The sequence below is a fragment of the Saccopteryx leptura genome, chromosome 5 (genome assembly GCF_036850995.1).
Source record: "Saccopteryx leptura isolate mSacLep1 chromosome 5, mSacLep1_pri_phased_curated, whole genome shotgun sequence".
NCBI lineage: Eukaryota > Metazoa > Chordata > Mammalia > Chiroptera > Emballonuridae > Saccopteryx > Saccopteryx leptura.
In genome coordinates, this window is record NC_089507.1 from 85,240,122 (window position 1) to 85,256,758 (window position 16,637).

General features: G+C 38.0%; 1 non-coding gene across 1 annotated transcript; it reads right to left on the minus strand.

Moving 5' to 3' along the window:
* Window positions 1–14,625: 14,625 nt before the first annotated feature.
* On the minus strand, window positions 14,626–14,701 carry TRNAV-AAC (transfer RNA valine (anticodon AAC)). Its single transcript has one exon. It is a non-coding gene; the product is annotated as a tRNA-Val (tRNA).
* Between the last annotated feature and the right edge of the window lie 1,936 nt (window positions 14,702–16,637).

A 16,637-nucleotide genomic window follows, 5' to 3' on the forward strand; every position in this document is an offset into this window, starting at 1 on the left:
TATCATCAGCAAATAATGATAATTTTAGTTCTTCTTTTCCAATTTGGATGCCTTTTATTTCTTCTTTTTGTCTGATTGCTGTGGCTAGGACTTCCAGAACTATGTTGAATAAGAGTGTTGAAAGGGGGCACCCCTGCCTTGTTCCTGATCTTAAGGTGATTGATTTTAATTTGTGCCCATTGATTATTATGTTGTTCATGGATTTGTCATAGATGGCTGTTATCATGTTCAGGTATGTTCCCTGTATTTTCACTTGGCTGAGAGTGTTGATCATAAATCAGTGCTGGATTTTATCAAATACTTTTTCTGCATCTATTGATATTATCATGTGATATTTATCCTTCCTTTTGTTTATATGATGAATCACATTGATTGATTTGCAAATATTGTACCAGCCATGTCTCCCCAGAATAAACCCCACTTGATCATAATTTATGATTTTTTTCTTACATTGCTGTATCCGGTTTGCTAATATTTCGTTGAGAATTTTAGCATCTAAATTCATCAGAGATATTGGTCTATACTTTTCTTTCTTCATAGTGTCTTTGCCTGGTTTAGGAATGAGGATTATGTGTGCCTATTTAAAGGAGCTTGGAAGTCTTCTCTCCTCTTGAATTTTTGAAATAGCTTGAGAAGGATAGGAGTGAGTTCTTCTTTGAATATTTGGTAGAATTCACCTGTGAAGCCATCTGGCCCAAGGCTTTTGTTTGTTGGGAGTTTTTTTATAACTGTTTTAATCTCATTTCTTGTAATCGGTCTGTTTAGGTTTTCTGATTCTAACAGATTGACTTTTGAAAGATTATATGTTTCAAGAAATTTGTCCATTTCACCTAGGTTGTCTAATTTTTTGGCATACAGTTCTTTATAGTATTTTCTTACAATCCTTTTATTTCTGCTGTATCAATTATTACTTCTCCAGTCTCATTTCTAATTTTATTTATTTGAATCTTCTCTCTGTTTTTCTTGGTGAGTCTGGTTAAAGGTTCATCAATCTTTTTTACTTTTTCAAAGAACCAGCTCCTAGTTTCATTGATTATCTGTATTTTATTTTTAGCCTCTATATCATTTATTTCTGCTTTGATCTTTATTATTTCCTTCCTTCTACTTCATCTGGGTTTTACTTGCTGTTCTTTCTCTAGTTCTTTTAGATGCAGAGTTAAGTTGTTTACTTGAGCTTTTTCTTGCTTCTTTATTATGCCAGTATGCTATGAACTTCCCTCTCAAGATGCTTTTGCTGTGTCCTATAAATTTTGAGTTGTTGTATGTTAATTTTTATTTGTTTCAAAGAAATTTTTTATTTCTTCCTTGATCTCATTGTTAACATATTCATTATTTAATAACATGCTATTTAGTCTTCAAGTGTTTGCGTGTTTTTCAGTTTTTCTATTGTAGCTGATTTCTAGTTTTATGCCATTGTGATTCGAGAAGATGCTTGATATGATTTCAATAGTCTTAAATTTATTGAGACTCGTTTTATGTCCTAACATGTGATCTGTCCTAGAGAATGTACTATATGCACTTGAAAAGAGTGCATATTCTGTTGCTTTAGGGTGAAAAGTTCTGAAGATATCTATTAAATCCAGTTAATCTAGTGTGTCTTTTAAGGCTGCTGTTTCTTTGCTAATTTGCTAATTTTCTTTCTTGAGGATCTATCCATTGATGATAGTGGGAATTGAAATCCCCTAATATTATAGTATTTCTGTTGATCTCGCCCTTTATGTTCATCAAAATCTGCTTTATATATTTAGGTGTTCCTATATTTGGCACCTAGATATTTATAATGGTTATATCTTCCTGTTGGATTGCTCCCTTTATCATTATGTAGTGACCCTCTTTATCCCTTACTATAGCCTTTGTTTTAAAGTCTATTTTGTCAAATATAAATATTGCTACCTCAGCTTTTTTTTCATTTCCATTTGCACGAAATATTTTTTTTATATCCCTTCACTTTCAGTCTATGTGCAAGTTTTGTTTTGAGGTGAGTCTCTTGTAGATAGCATATGTAAGGGTCTTTTTTCTTATCCATGCAACTACCCAAAGTCTTTTGATTGGAGCATTTAATCCATTTACATTTAAGGTTATTATTGATATGTAGTTGTTTATTGCCATTTTATTCTTTAAATCTACATTCCTCTTTTTCTAGATATTTTCCCCTTTGTTCTGTTTACAACAGTCCCCTTAACATTTCTTGCAGCTTTAGTTTGGTTGTAATAAGCTCCTTGAGTTTTTTTTCTTTTTCTTTTTTTTGTCTGGGAAGCTTTTTATTTCTCCTTCAATTTTAAATGATAGCTTTGCTGGACAAAGAAGTCTTGGTTGTACAGGCTTTTGTTTTGCATTACATTGAATATTTCTTGCCATTCACTTCTGACCTCAGGTGTTTCCAATGAAAATTCAGATGTCATCCTATGGAAGCTCCTTTGTAGGTGATTGATTTCTGATGCAGCTTTTAGTATTCTTTCTTTATTCTTTAACTTTGGTATTTTAATTATGATGTGTCTTGGTGTAGATCTCTTTGGGTTCCTCTTTAATGTATTGTAATTCTCTGTGCTTCTTGAACTTGTGTGACTTTTTCCTGCATCAATTTAGGGAAGTTTTCAACTGATTTTTTTCAATCAGGTTCTCTATCCCTTCTTCTCTATCTTCTCCTTCAGGAACCCCTATGATGCAGATGTTGTTTCTCTTCATGTTGTCACAGTGCTCTCTTAGTTTCCTCAGTCTTTTTGATCCTCTTTTCTTTTTGCTGTTCTCCTTCTGTGCTTTTGTTTGTCTTGTCCTCTAAATTGCTGATTCGATCCTCTGCTTCATCCAGCCTGCTTTTAATTTCTTCTAGTGTAGTCTTCATTTCTGATATTTTATTTGTCATTTCTGTCTCATTCTTTTTTATGATTTCAATGTCCTTTTTGATACTTGCTATCTCTTTATTTAGGTGCTCATTATGTCCATCCATTGTTGCTCTAAGATCCTTAAGCATCCTAACAATCATTATTTTAAACTCTGTATTCGGTGTCTTGGTTATTTCCATCTCATTCAGTTCTTTTTCTTGAGATTTCTTTTGTTGATTCATTTGGATTGCATTTCTCTGTCTTTACATTTTGTCTCTGTGTAGACTGCCCCTTTGGATGTGCTGTTTGTGTAGCTAGCTGAGTATAAGGTTGGTGTTGTCTGTCTCCTTTTAGTTGTGTTGTTTCTAGATCTCCTTGGGTTGGCCTCAGCTGTTTTTTGTAACCCGCTGTGGGCTACTTGTCTGCTGCTACTGCTCTTTTTGCTATTTGTGTTGGCATTTTCTATGCCTAAGCTGGGTTAGGTTTGAGGATTCCTTTCTTAAGATACCATTCTAACTAAGGTTGTTGGTTCCTGAGCTGGTGCTCTCCATATCTGGCCCTGGGATATGCCAGCCCTGGACCTCTCTGGCCAGAACCTGGTGCAGTCCAGTGGGGGTCATTGTTTATGACTGGCCCTTAGCAACCTTCTTGGAGCTACAGGTAATCCAGAATTTGTAGCTGCCTCTGCTGGGCCCAGATGCCATTGTGAATATCAGCTGCACTCCTATGCTGGCTTTTATCTACTTTTGGCCAGTGTGTGGCCTCTTTGTTCCTGAAGTGTGGTCTGTCGGCCAGCCCACAGCCACCACAGCCTCCTCAGATACTCAGGCACTGGCACCACCAGGCACGTGGGCTCAAGGGCCACAGCATGGACTACCCTGTGGGCACGTAGACCACCTCGCTGAGCTCCGCCCCCCATGGGTGCACAGGCCACCTTCCTGTGCTATGGCCTCCATGAACTCCCATGCCACCTCACCTGGCTCCACCCTCCACTGCCACACTGGCTGCCCCCTTTGAGCACCACAGCCACCACCTCCCCAGCCAGGCCCGCATGCCATTCAGAGGGTACTCAGCAGCATGAGGGGTAGATGTAGCCTAGACCTCAGCACTGAAAACCTGTGTCCCTGATGTGCCCCCTACTTCTAAGCGACTCTTTACATTGATTGGAGTAGGAGAGCCTCTGGTGGAAAGGTAATTGTTTCCCTTTGCTGACATTGGTTCTTCCAGAAAAAAATGACTACTTTAGGTTTGGGGAGTGATCCAGTACAGGGTTTAGGGTATCTGTCCCCCACACTCTCTCCCTGTGCCTCCAAGACTACACTCTCCTCTCACAACTTCAGTCTCAGTGTTTCCTGCTCCTGGAGCCCCAGGTAAGTGGCTGTGAATGAGGTGTTCTGTGCAGTCCCTTTTAGATGGAGCCTGGGTTTGAGAGTTCTGTCTCGCTCTTGCAGAGAGTAACCTGGCACTTCTTTCAGCTAAATACAGTCTGTATGCCTCTTCTAGTCTCTGGGGCTCCAGGCTGGGGCTCTAGTCCTGGGGCTGAGGACCCACAACTCTCCGGGCAACCCACCCCACCATGAGAGACTCTCCAGGACACCATTTACTCTTGGGAGCAGGGCAGCCCTTTCCACATCCCCGCCCTTCTTACCAGTCTCAATGTGCTTTCTTCAGTGATGCTTGGTTATAGATTCCTCTTAGTTTGGTCCAAAGTTGGTTTTTCAAGATGATTGTTCCCATGTTAAGTTGTAATCCATTTTGGTTCTGGGAATTGAAAGTTGTAATATCCACCTACTCCATTGCCATCTTCTCGCTCCTGCCTTGGTATAATTTTTGATAAAGATAGTAAAGACCTCTACTTGCTAGCAAATTGATCTACATTTGAGAAACACAAACAAAAAGAGACAATGCCTTCTGACTGGGCTGCTAACCAAAAAGCCCAGGTAAAGTACAAAAAGGCCTCTAGTGTTTGGTCAGCTGTAGAAGTTGGTCACTGCAGACCCAAGAGTGTTAGTCACAGTGCATTTTTACTTGTACTACTCTTGTTCAATTCTTGTTTTGCTCTCATACAACTGTCGAAATAGGTTTTTTGGGGGGGAGTTTTATTTGGGGAAAGGATTTCTTTTCTTGGCCTGGATTCTTCTAACAACTAATTATGTTCCAAAAAATGTGATTTAAAAAAAAATACAGAGACCAGTAAAAGTTTTAAATGACAAGAGACTTTTTGTGTTGTTTTAGTCTTCTTGGTTCTGTCTTTGATAGCAAATGATCAGTATTGATAAAGTGATATTAATAATGTAATTTATTGATAAATTGTTACTAACTGATCTTTAATTTATATCTTAACTATTTCTTTAAGAATATCTTTTAACTAATTCTTCCCAGCTTTGTATTGATTAATTACAAACCTCAAAGGACTTACTGACATGACAAGTGTTAGTTAATCTCTGTATTACTATGCGAACATATTTAACACTTAACTCAACCTTCATGGTATTCAGAGAAAGAGGTCCTCTCACCAGAATATACCTTTTGTCAAAGTTGTAGGAATTAAAATATATAATATGTTTAAAGTACATACCTTGCATAAAGGTGTGTGTGTGTGTGTGTGTGTGTTTCAAGCACTGCACTATATTTTTATATATTTCTTTCTGTTTCCAGTATGTGCCACAATTCCTTAAAATAATATTAATGTGATGATATTAATCTGGATTTCAAATCAGAAAATAGAAAAACTCAGAAGAGACATTTAGCCTGACGAGGTGGTGGTACAGTGGATAGAGCATTGTCCTGGAACACTGAAGACCCAGGTTTGAGATCCTGAGGTGGCTGACTTGAGTCCAGGGTTGCTGGCTTCAGAGTGGGATCATAGACATGACCCCATGATGGCTGACTTGAGCTTAAAAGTTGCTGGTTTGAAGCCCAAGGTCACTGGCTTGAGCCCAAGATGGCTGCCTTGAGCAAGGACTCACTGGCTTGGTGCCAATCAAGGCACATACGAGAAAGCAATCAATGAACAACTGAGGTGCTACAACTATGAGTTGACACTTCACATCCCTCTCCCTTGCTGTCTGTCTGTATCCTTCTCGTGCTAAAAAAAAAAAGAGAGAGAGAAATGTATTTTCCACCATCACATCTATAGCCCACCCTTATCAGAACTCTTAAACCAGGGGTCCCCAAACTACGGCCCGTGGGCCACATGCGGCCCCCTGAGTCCATTTATCCGGCCCCCACCACACTTCCAGAAGGGGCACCTCTTTCATTGGTGGTCAGTGAGAGGAGCACAGGATGCAGATGCAAAGCGCAGCGTCGCTCATGTACAGTACTACTTCTGGTGACACGGGACGTACGCATCACAGCTCCGGAAGCATGTCATAACACTTGTTACGGCTAGCAGTGACAAATATGGAACCGACATTGACCATCTCATTAGCCAAAAGCAGGCCCATAGTTCCCATTGAAATACTAGTCAGTTTGTTGATTTAAATTTACTTATTCTTTATTTTAAATATTGTATTTGTTCCCATTTTGTTTTTTTACTTTAAAATAAGATATGTGCAGTGTGCATAGGGATTTGTTCATAGTTTTTTTATAGTCTGGCCCTCCAACAGTCTGAGGAACAGTGAACTGACCCCCTGTGTAAAAAGTTTGGGGACCCCTGTCTTAAACGCTGCCTTCTCTCCTATTATTATAAATAAACTTTTCAAGCTTTTTTCCAAGACCAGCTCTCCACTAGTATAATGCATCTCTCTTGTTCATTCAAGGTCTTTGTTATCACAATTGTACCTTCTCTCTCTTACTATATTGTCAGTTTATCCCTCTGGACTAGATCATTCCCATAAGCAAAAAACATTATCTGTTAGTACTTAAAAGCTCCTTTCACCCTACATATCTCTCAAGATATCACTCTATTTGTTATGGGTTGAGCTGTGTACCTCAAAATAAGACATGCTGATGTCCTGACCCTCAGTAACTCAGAATGTAGCCTGGTTTGGAAATAAGGTCATTGCAAATAGATTTAGTTAGAATGAGATCATAGGGTGGGCCTCTGATCTAATGTGACTATTGTCCTTACAAGAAAATTGGCTTGTAAAGACAGAGACACACAGGGAAAATGCCATGGGACAGAAATTGGAATTATGTAGCTCCAAGCCAACAAACGCCAAAGATTGCTGGCAACCCATCAGAAAGTAGGAAGATACAAGACAGGATTCCCCTAAAGGTTTCAGATGAAGTATAGCCCTGCCAAGACCTTGATTTCAGATTTCTAGTCTTCAGAAGTGAGACAGTAAATTTCTGTTGTTCTAAGCCATCAACTGTATGGCACTTTATTACATCAGCCCTAGGAAACTAATCACTTATTTCACTCTATTCACTACATAATTCCCATGAGCAGAAAACATTATCTCTTATAAGTTTCTTAACCCTAAGTCTCCTTTATGCTATCACCCTAGAATTTTAATTCCTTTTTATATAAAATATCTCTTGAGTTATGTGTAATTGCTCTCATTCTCTATTGCACTCATTCTAGCTAAGATGCTCACTCCTATCTCTACTTCCCAAAAAACATTGTTGTGAAGGTAACTTAACATACTTTTTTTACTTAAAAACAAATAATATTATATGTTTATTACTTAACTTGGTTATTGTCTGTCTCCCTCACTAGAATCTAAGTTCCAAAAAGACAGAGAATTAATGTATTTCTTCACTACCACATTCCAGGGCCTGGCACCCAGTGCGGTCTTAATGAAATGTTGTCAAATTATGTGGTACATTTGCTTTTAGATTATTAATCACATGTGGTTTATAAAATTTCCATTTGGATTTAAGCACTCTTTATCTATGAATACTATTTTTCATCCTTAAAAAATTTTCAAGGTTTCTGTTATGGTTTTTTAAGAATTTGATGGTTACTAATAAAAAGATTTTCTGCTTTACAAGCATATATTATCATTAATATTTTACTCTAAGTTACACTTGGATGTTTTTGTTATATATTATACCTTCCAACAATATTATCAGGTATGAATCTTCACATTCATCCTATGTATTGAGGAGAGGAGCTTTTACCTTTAATCTGGCAGATTTGGAAATTAAGTTACTTAAGAATCAAAAGGCCTTCATGTAATATATAATTGGTAAATGATAAAATGTAAACTGGGATAAAAATTTCCACTGTCAAAAGTTTAATTTTTACTAAACTCCTCCATCACTATCTTTATAATTTCATTGACATTTCAGATTATTATCTTAATTATAGTAAATGAGAAAAAATAACTTCCTCCTGGATATTAAGGTTACTTATCAGTGAGGAATAAGAAATCAGAGATATTGCATGAAAACATGCAATAAATGAAGATTTCTTGTTCAGTTAAATGTTCTAAAGATCAGCAGAAATTTAGCACAATGATCTGATAGAAAGAGAAAATTAAGAACTTTTAAACATATTCATAAAATGTATTATCTATTATATGAATGGGAACACATTAGTCTATGATGTAATAGTTCACAGTAATCAGCCATCTATATCCACATAAACTTGTCTTTCCATTTTTCCATTGCTCTCTTTATTAGTAGTGAACTCCATCTCAACAGCAAGATAAGGCAACAAATTAAAGATATGAAATTTTGCTAACTGAAGATATCAGTGGTACATGGTTATGCTTCCTATAAAGGCCTCCATAGTGAAAGAGCACTGTACATTTTATTCAGGCTATTTTTTGTACATATACAATAACAATAATTTTATGACTACTATGTTTTATATTGCCACTAAACTCATCTTTTAAAAAATGTCAGTGTGCTGGCCCTGGCCAGTTGGCTCAGTGGTAGAGCATCAGCCCAGCATTTGGAAGTCCTGGGTTCAATTCCTGGCCAGGGCACACAGGAGAAGCGCCCATCTGCTTCTCCACCCTTCCTCCTCTCTTTTCTCTCTATCTCTCTCTTCCCCTCCCACAGCCAAGGCTCCTTTGGAGCAAAGTTGACCCAAGTACTGAGGACGGATTCATGGCCATCATCTCAGGCACTAGAATGGCTCCAGTTGCAATGGAGCAACACCCCAGATAGGCAGAACATCACCTCCTGGTGGGCTTGCCAGGTTGATCTTCGTCGAGCGTATGCGGGAGCCTCTCTGTCTCCCTGCTTCTCACTTCAGAAAAATTAAAAAACAAACAAACAAATGAATAAATAAATAAATAATATAATGAAATAAAAATGTCAATGTGCTGATTTTATGAAGAAAATAAATTATGGAAATTTCAAGGACAAAAAATAATATTGGATTTAACAACACAAAATATTTATAAAAATGCATTTGTATGCTATTCTACAAAATCTTACTTTAACCCTTAATTTAATTCAAATTATCTTCTCTCTCCCCCAAAACTCTGCCTCATAACTCCTACTCCTCCCTTTCCCATCATTTCCTCCTTCTATCCTTGTCAAATGGAGGAGGTGTCTACACTATCTAAGGATGTCTTGTACCTGAACTATAAACCCTTTCTCCTTTCCTACCCCAGGCATTCTCACCAGTTGTCTCTTCTCTCTCCTGCATTCCCTCACTTATGGCTTCCTCCCAATAACATTCACACCTATTCAGTGGTGGGAATCAGGCTGTTCACACTGGCTCAGCAGAAGCAATATCTAATTTTTTGTTGAGTTTGGTGAACCGGTTGTTAAAATGGCACTTATAATCAGAGCTTTCTCTAAGGTGGGTACCTGGGCAGCTGCCCAATGTGGAATCACAAATTTACATTCTTTACTCTTTTTAAAATTCATCTACACAACAGCATATTCTAGAGGGGGGCTGAGGGCATTTGACATGTGACAAAATAAGATCTATTGCAGAGACCACATTCTGGCTCAGGCAACTGGATGTGTGACATATGTTGAATTCTTGAAATATTTTTGAGACACCTGTGTGCTGAGAGATGGTGGGATAGTGAGATACAACCTGGTGCTTAGAGCTGACAGCACAGTAATGAATTTAGGGGTCACAGTCTAATTAAAGGTTCTGTATTATTCTGCAAGGGCTGTATTATTCTGTGTATTATTCTGTTCATTCCATCCATAGGTGAAAACAATTGAAAATGTGGATGTCAATCAAGAAGCAATATGGAAATAACCTAAATAACAGTTTTATTGTTTTTTGTCAGGTATTATTTAATATTTTTCATTAATATTTTTAAACTGTTTCTTATAATCTAGTTTTGTATACTTCTTTTATTGTCCTTATTCAAGTATTAAATACACAAAATAATAAACTACCTTTGGGTATATTGCTTTTTTATACTGAAAACAGTCATTAGCAGAGAACCAGTTGTTAAATTATTTGAGTCTGACCACTGGACCTATGCATCTACTCCACATTCACTTGAAGGCACTACAGTACTTCTTTCTCCTTCTCTCACCCAAAGTTTGCACCTTCTTTACAATGATCAACCTACAGACTCAATAATCCCATGGTTGTCCTCTCTGCTATGTCTCCCAGCAGCATTTGGCATTGGCTGACCACTCTGTCCTCTTGAAACAGCCCTGATCTTGACTTCCATAAAGCCATACTCTCCTGGTTTTCCTTATACTTTTCTATGGTCCTTACAAGTCTGTATTGTTGGTGTTAGCTGTTAGTACTGTTAAATGTTGGTTTCTCTCCAAACTTTGTTCTTGTCCTCATGCTACATGTGTACTGCTCACAAAAATTAGGGGATATTTCAAAATGAATATGAAGTGATAAAATATCCCCTAATTTTTGTGAGCAGTAGTTCTTGAACAAGCTTATTTTTCGTGTATCAATTACCACTTGTTACAGGCTGACAATATCCTCTCAAAATTCCTATGTTGAACTCCTAACCCCCCCATACCTCAGAATGGGACTGTCTTTAGAGATAAGGTTTTTAAAGAGACTATTAAGTTAAAATGAGGTCTACTGGGTGGGCCTGATCCATTATACTGATGGCCTTATAAGAAGAGGAGATTGGGGCACAGGCAGACACATAGGAAAGACCATGTGAAGGCACAGAGAGAAGACGGAAAAGAAGATGGCATCATAAGAATTCATTTCTATTAACACATTGGTCTTAGACCTCTGGCCTCCAGAACTGAAAAATAAATTTCTCTGGTTTCATCCTTCAATCTGTGGAACTTTGTATGACAGCCCTTGCAGAATAATACACAACCTTTAATTAGATTGTGACCCCTAAATTCATTACTGTGCTGTCAGCTCTAAGCACCAGGTTGTATCTCACTATCCCACCATCTCTCAGCACACAGGTGTCTCAAAAATATTTCAAGAATTCAACATATGTCACACATCCAGTTGCCTGAGCCAGAATGTGGTCTCTGCAATAGATCTTACTTTGTCACATGTCAAATGCCCTCAGCCCCCCTCTAACTTCAGTTTCACCTCAAGTACTTCTCTCAGCTCTTCTGCCACACAGTTTTCTCCAAAGTTCTAAGAACTTGCTCAGGAACTCTCAAGAGTAGAGGAGTTAACATACCTGAGGCAACCATGAACCAAAGAGAGCCTGGAAATGAAGATCCAGTCTCCAGTCTTCCAGAGGAACACTTCTGAGGAGCTTTCAACATGGTTCCACGGAGGCTCCCCTACCAGGTGGTGCCCCTGTTTTCTACAGCAGTAAACAGTCCTGTAGTGCATAGATTGGTTTTCTTTTTCCTTAAACTGGCTTTCTTCCTTTCCTAACTCACTCTCTCCATTCTGTCATTTTTACTTCCAAGGCCACCTGTTAAATACACATCTTAACTATAAATTACATAGAAAAGCCTGACCAGGCAGTGGCACAATGAATAAAGCATCGAACTGGGATGTGGAGGACCCAAGTTAAAAGCCCCAAGGTCACCAATTTGAGTGTGGGCTCATCCTGCTTGAGCAGGGGCTCACCAGCTTGAGTGCAGGGTCGCTGGTTTGAGTGTGGGATCATAGACATAACCACATGGTCACTGGCTTGAGACCAAGGTTGCTGGCTTGAGAAAGGGTCACCTGCTCTGCTGTAACCACCCATCAAGGTACATATGAGAAAGCAATCAATGAACAACTAAGGAGACGAAGGAGCCGCAATGAAGAATTGATGCTTTTCATCTCGCACCCTTTCTGCCTGGCTGTTACTATCTGTCCCTCTCTCTGTCTCTCTCTCTCTGTCTCTTTCACACACAAAAAAAAAAGATTACATAGAAGAAAACACAGATACTGAGCTTATGGACTTTGGTTGGAGAAAACAATTTATGAATTTGGCCCCAAAGGCAAGAGAAGTAAAGGCAAAAATAAATGAATAAGACTATATCAAACTAAAAAGCTTCTGCACAGCAAAAGAAACTGACAAACTGACAAGAAAAGAAATAGACAGCCAACTAAATGGGAAATGATATTTGCAAACAACAGCTCCAATAAGGGGTTAATATCCAAAATATATAAAGAACTCACAAAATTCATCAACAAGCAAGCAAACAATCCAATTAAAAAAATAGGGAGAGGACCTGAACAGACACTTCTCCCAAGAGAACATACAAGTAGCCAACAAGTATATGAAAATATGCTCATCTTCACTAGCTATTCGAGAAATGCAAATCAAAACTACAACAAGATACCACCTCACACCTGTTAGATTGGCTATTATCAACAATACAGATAATAACAAGTGTTGGAGAGGCTGCGGAGAAAAAGGAATCCTCATTCATTGCTGGTGGGAATGCAAATTAGTACAACCATTATGGAAGAAAGTATGGTGGTTCCTCAAAAAGTTAGGAATAGAATCACCATATGACCCAGAAATCCCTCTACTGGGTATCTACCCCAAAAACTCAAAAACATTGGTACATAAAGACACATGCACCCCCATGTTCATCACAGTATTATTCACAGTGGGACATGGAAACAACAAAAGTGTCTCTCAATAGAGGATTGGATAAAGAAGATGTGGTACATATATACAATGAATACTACTCAGCCGTAAGAAACGATGACATAGTGACATTTACAACAACATGGATGGACCTTGAGAATGGTATTCTGAGTGAAATAAGTAAATCAGAGAAAGCTAAAAACTGTATGATTTCACACATAGGTGGGATATAAAACAGATTTATGAACATAGATAAAAGTAAAGTGGTTACCAGGGGGAAAGGCATGTGGGGGAGGGGAAAGAGGACTTGAGTAAAGTGGGAAGGATTAAAAAGAGACAAATATAAGGTGACAGAAAATGACTAGACGTTGGGTGATGGGTATACAACATAGTCAACATTTCAAATGTTATAGAAATGTTCACCTGAAACCTATGTACTCTTACTGATCAATGTCACCCTGTTAAAGTCAAATTTCTAAATAAAATTTTAAAACTTTTAAAAAAAAAATCCTAGTTCTTTCCTTCAAAAAAATGAAATATAAAATAAAATATATTTCCAGAACCCCAGTCCTTTTCTCAGGCTTGCTTTTAGTGGGAACTCACACTCAGATAGTCAATGTCATTCTCTTTATCATGTATCCATTTTATCAGTCCATCAATATTATTATTCTACCATGCCTTTCAAGTTAGTTTTCTCTCTCCAAGCCCACCAACTCTATCGTGGATTCAGGCCACCATCAACTCTTACCTGGATAATGCTACAATCTTCTAACTGATCTCCTTGCCCCTCATCAAATTGTTCTCCACAAGGCAGTCAGTTTGTGCTTTCTAAATGAACTGTTTGTTCCTACTCACTCATAAAAACCTTCAAATATTTCCCATTGTTTCAAGCATAATGTCCTTAATATGATTTGCAAAGTTTTTAGACATGGTTTTCCTCCCCTACTTCACTCCTTACTTCTCTTCTCACTTGACAGATTAGTCACACTAAGCTACTTTTAGATCTCTGACTTGCACACAATCTCTCACTTCAGGGCCTTTACACAAATTAATAAAGTTAAAATTGTTAATAATGTTATTAAAATTTTTTAACAACCAAAAACCTGACAAACAAGTTTTCAAATCATATTGAAAAATTTAAAGCAAAACAGAAGGAAGATTAATAAATAGAAACTCTATAAAAATCTAGGACAAAATTCTATTTTCAGAAATCTTTGATACCATTATGTGGTAACCATGGGTACATGCCTACTCAGATTTTTTTTTAAATCCATTACTTATAAAACAATTTTTATTTATTTTTATTATTTAATTTTTTTAGAAAGCAATTTTTAAAGTTTGTAATACAAAGAAGGTATTTTCAAATGGAAAATTAGGTCAATCCTATAAAACAGTAAAGTTTTTAAATGACTCTTTAATGAAATGGCTCTAATTTTTATCTTATTCAATGGAACAATAAGATGCTGAACAGGATTAACATTTGTGTCAGGCTGAGTTGTAAGGAAAATCTTTCTAGGCCTTTAACTGCATGATTTCTCATCCTGACAAGGCTCTTTCCCCTCTCCCTGTGTCCATCCCAGGTCCTTGCTCTAAAATCTGAAGCTATTCTTTTTTCTTTTCTTTTTTTTTTTTTTTTTTTTTCTTCATTTTTTCTGAAGCTGGAAACGGGGAGAAACAGTCAGACAGACTCCCGCATGCGCCCGACCGGGATCCACCCGGCACGCCCACCATGGGGCGACGCTCTGCCCACCAGGGGGCGATGCTCTGCCCATCCTGGGCGTCGCCATATTGCGACCAGAGCCACTCTAGCGCCTGGGGCAGAGGCCACAGAGCCATCCCCAGCGCCCGGGCCATCTTTGCTCCAATGGAGCCTTGGCTGCGGGAGGGGAAGAGAGAGACAGAGAGGAAAGTGCGGCGGAGGGGTGGAGAAGCAAATGGGCACTTCTCCTGTGTGCCCTGGCCGGGAATCGAACCCGGGTCCTCCGCACGTTAGGCCGACGCTCTACCGCTGAGCCAACCGGCCAGGGCTTTTCTTTTCTTTTTTTAAATAAGAAGAGGCAGATAGAGAGACAGATTTCTGCATGCACCTTGACCAGGATCCACCCATCAACCCTTTCTAGCAGCTGAGGCTGATAGGCTTCAACCAAGCTATCCTCAGTGTCCAGGGCCATGTTCTAACCAACCAAGCCACTGCTTGCAGGAAGGAAAGGGGAAGAGAAGTAGATGGTTGTGCCTTGACTAGGAATCAGTTAGGGCTGTCCATACACAGGGCCAATGCTCAATCCACTGAGCCAACCACCCAGCACCTAAAATCTGAAGCTTTCTAAGTCTGCTCACTGCCCTAGTGAATTGCCCATCCCAGTTATCATCCCTCTAAACAACGAGTATTCACTATCACTCCCCACCTCTCCACTTGGTTGGATACAGACAAATGCTAGCACTAGAGTGCAGGAGTGGGAATTTCAGGTCAGCAAAGGTGGAGAGGTTGGCTTCCTGGGCCATCTACAGAGAATAGGTGGAAGCATATCCTTGAAGAATCTCACCAATTGCTCTGGATAAGTGGTTCCCATCCATGAGTCCTGAAGAGGTACTTCCTATCAGGGACCTTATTAGCAGGATGTCATGGCCACCAAGTAAAAGCTGTTTCAGCATAATTCAGATAGTATTGCTTTGTCCAAGACAAAGCTTTCTCACCAGGTTCTTAATAGTATGCCATCATTCTCAAGAGAAGGGGCAGGACAGGAATTGTATCATTCCATCTTTTAAAAATCCTCGAGCTGTAAAGATATTGTCATCACTGACTCTATGAGAAAGCCACTACAGTACTCAGTTCCTTAAAAGCACTGCATTTAAGACTGCACAATTATTTAGGTCCTCAATTTGGCAGGCAATAACTTTCACCATAAGTAGGCTCTGTGTTGATTCTAAGGAGTAGCTAATGAAATCACACAAATTTTAAAAATACAATTTTGTCATTTAACAAATGTTTTTGGAGTGCTAGAATATGCCTGCCAGGCACTCTTTCCTGTACTAAAGGATCACCAGTGAACAAATCATACTAACATCCTTGCCTTCTTAGAGTTCATATTTCAGTAAGAGTAGAATTAAAAAAAACACTTATAATCATTTTTAAAAACACTTATACAGTGATTCACTGTATAATTATTAAATATCATCTTCCCAAAGAATTAAATTTAAATATTTGGAATATATACATTTAATGTTAAGTGGTAAAAATATATTATATAATAATATATAATGTATAAATGTATAGTAGAATAGATATGTATAGGATATATATGTATGACATAACTATATATATATAAAATATTCAAATTTATAAAAATAAGTTCAATGAGGTATATGTAAGCATAGATATAGCTTCCAGACAGATATAATGAGATACAGACTTAGGAAAAAAAGAAATTATAAGATACTTACTAGTAGTTACAAATATTATCTTTGAAGTGAGATTACTAATAATACTTTTCTTTTTTATGTTTCTTGTACTTTCTAAAATTTTATAATGAATATTCTTTCAAGAATAACAAAAGAATACTACATTTTGTATTTTTAAATGTAAAAATTGTTTCAGATGGAACTGTATTCATAATCACCGAAAGTTGGAGGTATCTAAGACATCCTTCAATAGGTAAAGAGATAAACAAATTTACAACGAAATATTATTCATTGATTTAAACTAAGTAGCTATCAAGACACAAAAATTATGGAAGAAACTGAAATAGATATTGATGAGTAAAAGAAGCCAATCTGAAATGGCTACATACTATATGAATCCAACTATATGATGATATTCTGGAAAGGATAACACTATGGAAACTTGTGGACAAGTCCTGCCAGGAGTGAGGATGACGGAGACGCAAAGACCAATTCCGGGGACCAGGTTCAGTGACGCAGATTCACTTTATTCAGGAAGTAAGCTAGCTTATATACATGGGTTCAG